We start from the raw sequence: 6,704 nt of genomic DNA, 5'->3' as shown, positions 1-6,704 counted from the left end.
GGCCTCGAACTCAGAAATCCGCCTGCCTCTGCCTCCCAAGCGCTGGGATTAAAGGCATGCACCACCACCACCCGGCTCTCCTGAGTTTCTGAATCCACCCTGGCTTTAGAGTGTGCCCAGCCCATGAACACCTGGATCCCATGGCTTTTGTAAGGGAAAGGTATGGCATGTCCCTGTCGACAAAGCTCTGCTTTGGGACCACAAATGGGTTTAACAACTATCTTATAGACGGAAAGGAGTAAGACTTTTGGTGTGGGCACTGGATACGTATTGGATAGTCTTATTTTCTCAGCTACACTGATGGGATGGCCCAGCAGGTTAAGGCACTTGCTCTGAAGCCTAAGGGTCAGAATTTGATTTCTGGCACCCACACAGCTGAAGGAATGAACCAACTTTTTTCTTACACTTTTTCTCTGACCTCCACACATGCACCCCCAATAAATACATAAAAATTTCTCAGCCTAGTGGTGGTGGTGGCATAGGTCTTTAATCCCAGCATTCAGAGGCAGAAGCAGGTAGATCTCTCTGAGTTAGAGACAAGCCTGATCTACAAAGTGAGTCCCAGTACAGCCAAGGCTACACAGAGAAACCCTGTCTCGAAGGGAAAAAAAAAGTTATTTCTCAAGCCCACAAACAAAATACAAGCTTGTTTCCCTCCATGTCTGGCTTCTCGGTTTCCATTTGGGGACACCATTTTGGTTTTTGTTATGCTTCTGTATTGTGGCCATGGACTCCCATGTTGCTCCTCTTAATTGAATTCGTTCACCCCATCTCTTAGCCTCCTTATCATAAGGCAGTCTTTCTGTCTGGATGTGCTTCCTCCTGTCCATCTGTATATCCTCTGCACCCCGTGAATCTACTCTCCCCTGCTCTGGGAAGGCTCTGGGAGGTACTTTTGCACTTTTTCTCAGTGGAAACCTTTAGAGTTCTTCCTTAAACTGTCCCATATGCCCTCTTTATCTATAGTTCCACTCTCCCACAGGGCACACTCCGTCATCTTCATGCCTGTGTCTCAATCAGGAGTGACTTGGAGCTCATTTGGAGCAAGCCCTTGAGATCTCTGGCAGAAAGTTCTTTCCCTAGCCAGGCGGTGGTGGTGAACGCCTTTAATCCCAGCACTCGGGAGGCAGAGACAGGTGGATTTCTGAGTTCGAGGCCAGCCTGGTCTACAGAGTGAGTTCCAGGACAGCCAGGGCTGTACAGAGAAACCCTGTCTCGAAAAACCAAAACCAAACCAAACCAAACAAACAAAAAAACCAAGTTCTTTCCCACCTCCAGGGCTGCAGCCTTAGAAGCCCACTGCCCCTTGCTTTCCATGTTCTCACACTGCTGGCCACCTAGAACAAGCTTGCTTACTCTCACCGCAGATCCTTGTATCTCAAATGCATCTACCCCTCTGAGGGTTCCCTGAATTTGTTGTGTGCTGTGGTCAGAGTGACACCTTTGCCGCTTTTGCTGCTTAGTGAAGAGACCGGTTCCTGGTCACTAAGCTCCTTTGGGTTTTGGGCCTGTGGCCAAGCTCCAAATTGAGTTGGAGCCCAGCACTGCAGGCTTCTGGGCATTTCTAGGGTGGCTCCCCCCAACCCCCATCTGTCTGTCTCTCCTTCTCTCCACTTCAGGGAGACCTGGGAATAACTATCTAATCATCATCTCTCCCCTGGGGTACATTCCTGAATGACAGCTTTGATGTCAGCAGCGGGTGGGTAGTTCAGCTGCATCCAGATCTAAGAGGGGAGGGCTGGTCACTATCACAACCAAAGCTATCTTTGGGTGTCCCTAACTTGATCCCTGTTCTTAGGGTCCCTCCACCCCCTTGCTGCTTGTCCTCATTCAGAGCATGTTTCTGCAAATCCAAGCAAACGGTGCTTGCACAGCTGTTGAATACAAAGCTGCCGCCCCAGCCCTGGGCCATGAGCTCCTCTGTCTCCTATACATGGAGTGCTCCCTAGTGATGGCTGCTCCCTAGGAGGAGGTAGGGCTTGGGGAACCCTTGGTGGTATTCAGTTTGAACTTTGTACCAGCTCCTGAAGTACTCTCCCACTTGCTCTAAGAGCCTCCTCAGACTGCAGGCCCCACCTGAAGCTGAGGGTGCTTTGTCTAGGTTCAGTGTGATTGCAAGAACGCAATCATCTGTGTGTTTATAGGAGCAATTTTAAAATAAGTGCTGGCTCTCCTCTGCCCTAGCTATACATATAGACATTATCCAGCTCCAGTTAGTTTGGGGTAGAGGGCTGGTGTCCCTGTCTCCATGGGGACAGTGTGCCAGGTGCCCCCATCAGAAAACTACATGTTGTGTGGTGCATTGCCTATGAGGTGTGTCCTGAGCCTGCAGGAAAACCTACTTGAGCACAAGGAGGAGGGCACTCAGAGAGCTGAAGTCTACAGGGTATAGCTCAGTTGCACCGGGAGTGGTTCCTGACCCTCTAACATTAGTCCTTAATGTGGGGGATAATTATCAGTTAAGGCAAGAATCATTACATTGCCTGTAATTAAAATCTCAACTAGAGCAGCGAACACTCTGAGACTCTGGGAGAGACATTACGTTGTCTTCTCGCTATTGCGCACTTAACCTGCCGCTCTGGCTCTTTCCACATAGTGAGTTGCAACACAAAGTATTTCTCTCCTGTGCTGTTTCTGCATTTCTATGACCTTGTGTTTCACTAAGTTCTGTCCTTAGAGATCCAGGTGTGGGCAGGTCCAGCCTGGAAACTCCTGCTGTCTGTGAACTTTAACCCCTAAAGTCAGGGGTTTCAGAGGACTGAAGGGGACTGTACGTCATGGGCAAGTGTCAAGCACAGCTGACTGGCCTCCAGGATGGCTTTCCTGTAATCACATCCTCTTGTGGCTGATGCTACCAGCACCTGGCTTGAGTTCCCCTAACCCCAAATCTGAAATCTGGAATGTTCCAAAATCCAAAACTTTTGCATGCACCAACATGATGCCAAAGTGGAAAATTCCACATCTGACCTCACGTGATGGGTTACAGTCAGAATGCAGGTGTGTCTAAAAATTTGTATAAAATTACCTTGAGGCTACATGTCAAATGTATACACGAACTATAGATGAATTTTGTATTTAGTCTTGGTACCCATCCCCAAGACCTCGCTTTGTATATGCAAGAGGTTCCAAATTTTAAAAAAAGAACCTGCTGAAGTCTGAAACTTTCTGATCCCAGGCCTGCTCTTTTCCTTCCTTTGAACCAAGGTCCTCTGGGGTGTGGAGGTTGACCTTTGAACTCACGATCCTCCTGCCTCAGTCTCCTGAGTGCTAGGATTTCAGGCTTCTGCCACCATACTTGGCCTTGTGGGTATGGAACAAGGGATCTGGGTTTGGATAAGGGATCTACACAGCCTGTGCTGCCACCAGTGAGTTAAAACACTTGAGCCATGTTCCTTTATGTTTCTGAAGGTCCCGAAGGCCATTGTCGAGGTATGCCCAAAGAGATGCACTGCCTGAAGGCTGTGAGGGTGGGCGCTTCCTGTTTCTTCAGGACTTATTAGCCACTTGGCCTACACTGCATTGCTACTGTCTGTAACCTCTCCACAGTACGTGCTTCCTGCGGCCTGGTCTAAATTCTCTCTTACACAGACATCAGCCATTGGATTAATGCATCCCGAATCCAACATATCCTCCTCTGAGCTCCCCTGTACCTGCAATGTCTATGTCTAAATAAGGCCTACTCACTGGTGCCAGACGTAGGCAGCACTAGAACAGAACTTAACTCTGCCCCATGATTCCTCATGCTTCTTGATCACCCGTATGTGCTCGTCAAGTTCCTACCTGGGTCAAGTGCGCTCTTGCTAAGAGGCAGTTTCCAGAGCATGGTTGTCCACAGGGGTCTGAGCCAGAAGCAAGAATGTCCTGAGCCTTATCAGTCAGCTTGCAGATGGCCAAGGACGAGTGAGTAAGAAAAGCAGAGTTAATAGGGACGCGGCTGTCTGGTCAGTCCTGTACCTGGTATCTCAGCCATGGGTGAGACAGGGCCTAGCTTCCTCACCTAGCTTGTGGGTGTCTCTATTTTATCCATTGCCCGTGCCAGAGGGCTGCAGGTCATCAAAGATGGACTCACTTGAGGATGGGGAGAGGGCCTTGGGCTCTAAACTGAAGGGATTGGGCAAGTCTGCCTTGTCTTGGGGGGCCTGTTGGAGAGCCTGCTTTCCCCTCAGCCTCGGGGGCTACATGTGTCGCCCTTTGCGCCCCACACTCTGTCCTCCCCACCCGTTTCCCACAGGAGGCTGGGATAGCTTTGTCTCTCCTCCCAGTAATCTACAGTGACCGCCTTCTCATGGACCTATATCTGCAGAATGTGTAAAGGCCCACTCTCAGGTGTGGGGTGCAATCTTCTTTGGATCCATAATTTTGTGATTGCTACCTCTGGCCCTGCTAGCACCTGGCACCCACTGGGTGGTCAGTAAAAATTCGCTGAGGGCATAAGAGAGCTAGTCACCAGACCCTGTGACTTCAGCGTGTGGCCAGGGCTTGGCTGTTCCCCTGTTTAATGCCACTGTGGAGCTCTGACCTTCAAGTTTCCATAGAGAAAGTGAGCTTCTGACCTGAGTGGTGACCCCAGAGGACTTCAGGGAAGGCGACCCTTTGCCAGTCTCCGCCCCATCCATCTTCCCCATAGCGTCAGACAAAGCCCCTCTGTCTTGCCTGGTACCATAGGGGCCAGAGCAAGAGCTGTGAAGGCGTTGATTCCAAGCTAGAAGTTTGCCCAAGACCTATTCAGAGGAGGGTTTCCTCAGCACGCCACTGTGTGGGAGGGGTCTTCAGCATCCCAGGCTTCTGAAGACTGATGCTTCAGTGTGTGTGTGTGTGTGTGTGTGTGTGTGTGTGTGTCCAAGTCCCATCTGTGTCCTGGGTAGTTCTGTCTGTGGAGGCCTTAGAGTTCCCACTTGGCTGCTGTGCCTGCTCTATGTAATTCAGACTTCCAGCCAGACCCCACCCCACAGGACAAAGGCCTCCCAGTCTCGAGGTCTCTTTTCCTTTCCTCCTGTCTCTGTTTCTGTCTGTCCCTCCCTTTCATTCTTTCTCTCATTCCCCTTTTCTTCTGTCCCCATAACAACTGCTAAATACTGTGTTGAAGGGCCAGTGAGATGGCTCAGAGGGGCAAAGGGGCTTACCCAAGCCTGGCAGCTTGAGTTTGATCTCCAGAACTGCGGAAAGGTGGAAGGAGGGAGCCAACTCCATGAACTTTTCTGCTGACTTCTTCATTTTTCACTGAAGCATGCTCTCTCTCTCTCTAACACACACACACACACACACACACACACACACACGTACTTTTTTTAAAATTAGAAATGGTGTTAAAGCAGTGGTTCTTAATGCCGTAGCCCTTTAATACTCTTCCTCATGTTGTGGTGACCTTCAACCATAAAATTATTTCAGTGCTTCTTCATATCTGTAATTTTGCTACTGTTATGAATCATAATGTAAATATCCAATGGGCAGGATATCTGATAATGCAACCCTGAAGGGGTTACACGACCCACAGATTGAGAACCACTGTGTTAAAAAGTTCATTTAAATCTACAAAAAGCACACTGCATGCCGTCCCTTGGGCCATCTGCCTCTGTGCCATCACTTTCCAGTCTCTGGCTCTTCACTCTGAGGTCCTCTCACCTGCTAAAGGGAGACCCAGCTCTGTGGATCAGGATGTGGGTAAGTCCTCTGGCAGTCTTCCTGTACACCACACAGGGTGGGTTATCTTCTGGTCTCCTCTGCCCAGTGGCTCCAAGACCACTGAGGTGGGTGTATTCTGGGGGGAGGGGGTGGGTTGTTCCAAATGTCATTGCAGTACAGGACCCTTTTGGAAGCTGCTCAGAACACCTAGGCTCAGCGGTGTGACACCTTCTCTTTCCTCTCAGGCTCTGTAGGCCCCAACCCTCAGACAGGCAGGTGGCTTCTCAAGGTAGGGAACAGTGCCGGTGGGTGGGTGAGGAGCTGATTCTTTGCCACTGGAATGCGGTTTTTTATTTATATACATATTTTTTTAAAAAATGGGTGTGACTGGAGTTCTAAGAATTTGCTTCAAAGACAATGAAGTCATCAGAAAGAGACAGACCCTGGACAAGCCCCAGCACTGTGGCCTCTCTCCTGGCCTCAGGGCTTCCTGCTCCCACCCGTGGCTACCCCCTTCTCCTAGGAGCCTTGGGGAGGGGCAGCAGGTGTCTGGACCCTCTGTTGGAACCTTCTGCGTAGCTTGGCCAGCAGGGAGGGGCCAGGCCACCTGAGCTTGTGGTTCTTAGAGACTGACTGGGCTTCAGTCCCCCAGGAGGTGAGAAAGTCAAACAAAGTTGGAAAGTCCCAAGGGGGAAGGGAGGACAGACTAGAACCTGGCAGTTAGCCTGGAGTGGGGAAGGGGGGAGGGTGGGGAGAGCTGGAGTGACAGTTGCCTGGAGGGGCGGAGTCAGGGCCTGGGCCTGGAGTGACAGCAGTATTCTAGGACCTATGCCAAATGAGTTCTATTCCCTCACCCACCCTCTGGGTACTTGCTGGTCTCCCTGTTTCTGAGCTAGATATATAGCCAGCACAAGAGCCATTGACTGGTGTTTGGACAGTGAACCTCTGTCCTGGGCAGTGGTACTTTGCCACTTTGATAGAAGGCCTAAGGCCCAAACTATCATCTCCCAACACCACCTCCTCCTTCTTCTTCTTCTTCTTCTTCTTCTTCTTCTTCTTCTTCTTCTTCTTCTTCTTCTTCT

The 6,704-nt window shown here is 50.2% G+C and overlaps 1 protein-coding gene and 1 long non-coding RNA gene across 4 annotated transcripts in view; one reads left to right on the top strand and one right to left on the bottom strand.

The window, feature by feature from the left end:
• The window catches only part of LOC116077528, an 8,835-nt gene extending 2,485 nt beyond the window's left edge, over nucleotides 1-6,350 (bottom strand). Inside the window, exon 1 of the long non-coding RNA XR_004113263.1 lies at nucleotides 5,623-6,350. This is a non-coding gene — a long non-coding RNA (uncharacterized LOC116077528). The remainder of the gene's footprint in view (nucleotides 1-5,622) is intronic.
• Celsr1 (cadherin EGF LAG seven-pass G-type receptor 1) overlaps nucleotides 1-6,704 on the top strand; it is a 134,169-nt gene that overhangs the window by 60,313 nt on the left and 67,152 nt on the right. The gene's annotated exons all lie outside the window — the stretch shown is intronic.

This window comes from Mastomys coucha, unplaced genomic scaffold, assembly GCF_008632895.1.
Source record: "Mastomys coucha isolate ucsf_1 unplaced genomic scaffold, UCSF_Mcou_1 pScaffold11, whole genome shotgun sequence".
NCBI classification, from domain to species: domain Eukaryota; kingdom Metazoa; phylum Chordata; class Mammalia; order Rodentia; family Muridae; genus Mastomys; species Mastomys coucha.
The sequence above is the reverse complement of the archived record's forward strand: the minus strand, read 5'-3'. Positions and strand labels throughout refer to the sequence as shown.